We start from the raw sequence: 2,940 nt of genomic DNA on the forward strand, positions 1-2,940 counted from the left end.
GTGCAACGCTGCATTTGCGGCGCCGCGCCAATTTCAGAAAGTTGTTCTGTACTACTTTTTGAGATTTTGGGGTGCAATTTCCTTTGACATCTGTGAATAAACCCACACAGATGTCTGTGAAATCACAGCCGAAATCAGGACTGACATGTGGGAGTGAAATTGTGCTAGTTCAGCTGAACTTGCATGGCTTCATTCCTGCAGCTCAGTGTGAACCAGGGCTAATTGTAGAATTTTTTTTTAAAAGTAGTTAACTAGTTAGTAAGAGCAACTGCAGCTAATACATGTATTGCATTATTCATAGCAAACAAATAAAAATGTGCTTATCATCTAACTTCTCCTTCTTGTTAGTCCTATAGATGGTAATGCTTCCCTTGGCTCAAGTTTTTTTTTTAATCGCAGCAAAATACCTGTGATTTGCACACAATCCTTTATGTATAATATTTAAAAACCACTGAACTTTACATAATGATTCCTCATATGAAAGAAATACCAATCCTCAGCAAACCGAAATGATCAAGTTTGTAGAACATAATTACACCACTAGAGGATATGTTACATTTCTCTAAGGCCGCGTACACACGGGCGGACTGTCTGATGGACTTGGTCCGCTGAAACGTGTTTCAGCGGACAATCCGCTCGTGTGTGGGCTTCAGCGGCCTTTTTCGGCGGACAGTCTGGCGGACTAAGGCCGCGTACACACGGGCGGATTGTCTGCCCAACTAAGTTCGTCAGACAATCCGACAGACAGTCCGTCCAACTTTTAAATGAACGGACTTGACCACACACGACGAACAGACAGTCCGCTGAAAGCTTGCGCGATGACGTGTACAGCACGTACGACGGGACTAGAAATACGAAGTCCAATACACTGCAATGCAACCTTTCGCCGTGTAAATCCTTTCTGAGCATGCGCCATACTTAGTCCGTCCAACTTGCCTACTCACGAGCGGACTGTCCGCTGAAACCAAGTTTGGACGGACAAAATTACGGAAATTCCGAAAGACTTAGTCCGTCAGACTGTCCGCTGAAAAAGTCCGCTGAAGCCCACACACGAGCGGATTGTCCGCTGAAACACGTTTCAGCGGACTAAGTTGGACGGACAATCCTCTCGTGTGTACGCGGCCTTAGTCTTTCGGAATTTCCGTAATATTGTCCGTCCAAACTTGGTTTCAGCGGACAGTCCGCTCGTGAGTAGGCTAGTTCGACGGACTAAGTATGGCGCATGCTCAGAAAGGATTTACACGGCGAAAGGTTGCATTGCAGTGTATTGGACGTCGTATTTCTAGTCCCGTCGTACGTGCTGTACACGTCATCGCGCAAGCTTTCGGCGGACTGTCTGTTCATCGTGTGTGGTCAAGTCCGTTCATTCGAAAGTAGGATGGACTGTCTGTCGGATTGTCGGACGGACTTAGTTGGGCGGACAATCCTCTCGTGTGTACGCGGCCTAAGTGTTATAAATTCTCTTTCTCACTTAGCTTATATCTATGATAAAATCTAAAAGGAAACTAGAAAAAAAAAAACATTCCTTGCAAATCCCAGGTAGATACTGTATATATACTGACTGCCTGCCTTCTAAAAAGCGGGCATGTGGATAAAGGGCATTAAAATGCAATGGCTGCCAGAATGATTCCGTAGATGTTCTTACCATGAGATTAGCACTTGTAGCTTTGGTATTTAGAACTAAGCCCTACCATGGGAAATCCCAAACTGACTTTTCCTGTAACTTTAATCATAACACTAACCCCCTCAAAAACTCTCTCCTTATTCTCAGTCTCAATCCCCACTATAACTTTGATTCTAACACAAACTTTCCCTGTATCCCTAATCATAACACTAACCTCACACTAATCCTAACATTAAACCCACTGTTACACGTATCCCAAAACTAATTCTAATGCTACCACCCCCCATAACATTTACCCTTACACTATCTCGCTTTGTCAACCTTCTTAGCCTTTTGGCTAAGATCAAGTGTAGTATCTGTTCTTATCAGTTACCAGGAGGTGGCGCTTGCTCCCGTCCCTGTTCTACAGCGAAGTGGACCAGGGTTGGCGGAGGCTATGCAAAACCTGCTGGTGTAAAGGTGACCTGGATCGGTTCGTAGCCGAAAGGGAAGCCTTCTGATGGGGATGGACCACCACTGGGTCCGGGCTCAAGGGTTGGGTCCCTGACCTTCTGGCCTGGATTGGTGTGGTCCTTGCTCTGGTCAGTCTTTCGGGAGAGAACACTGGCTCCCCTTTCCCACTGGGGGAGCGGTTAGTACTTTCCGAATGTAATTAGGTAGGAGTGATGGGAGCGACGGTGGAGTCTGATGGCAAAGGGCTCTCACCAAGCTTCCAGAACTTCAGGCCTTCCTGTCTGGGGTGGGGGCTATGCTGGTTCGGGCTGTTGGTCAGGGTTGTGATGAAATCCAGTGGTGAATGTGCCCCTGAAGTGCCAGTTCAGGGGTACCGTACCTTCACTGTGATGGAAGTCGCTTTGAGTTATGGCACCATGGTCACTTGACCACAACACACATTTTTCACACCTGCCTCTAGGGCCGAGCCTTTTGACTAGGTCCAAGGGAAATTTTTATTCCTGGCAGGAGGGCCAGCCATTCTATTACACAATGGTCACTTTCACTCTCTCCCACTTCCTTCTTCCCCACTTTCTATTTATTTTACCCTGTGTTTGTCACTTTTTTGTACATTTTTGTTTGGTATATACATGTTTTGTCACTGTGTGATGAGTAGGGTGTCGGACCTCGGGCTAACCCTGAAAGTCTTGGGGGGGGGGGGGCATAGGCCTTCTGGCTTGGTTCTCTCTCTCTCTCTCATGGGGTCTCCCTTTGGGGGAACCCCACCTAGTACTTGGGTGGGTCTGTTTCGGCAGACTTTCCAGAGAAAGGGGGAACGTCTGGTTTTGGCCAGATGGTCCCATGTGATGTACCTGTCTGGAGCC

At 47.1% G+C, this 2,940-nt stretch overlaps 1 pseudogene; it reads left to right on the top strand.

Moving 5' to 3' along the window:
* Positions 1–1,941: 1,941 nt before the first annotated feature.
* LOC143990638 (U2 spliceosomal RNA) lies at positions 1,942–2,121 on the top strand (annotated as a pseudogene).
* The last annotated feature ends 819 nt before the right edge of the window (positions 2,122–2,940 follow it).

Source organism: Lithobates pipiens, unplaced genomic scaffold (genome assembly GCF_037356315.1).
Source record: "Lithobates pipiens isolate NorthernLeopardFrog02 unplaced genomic scaffold, aLitPip1_a1.2 Scaffold_18, whole genome shotgun sequence".
Classification (NCBI taxonomy): Eukaryota; Metazoa; Chordata; class Amphibia; order Anura; family Ranidae; genus Lithobates; species Lithobates pipiens.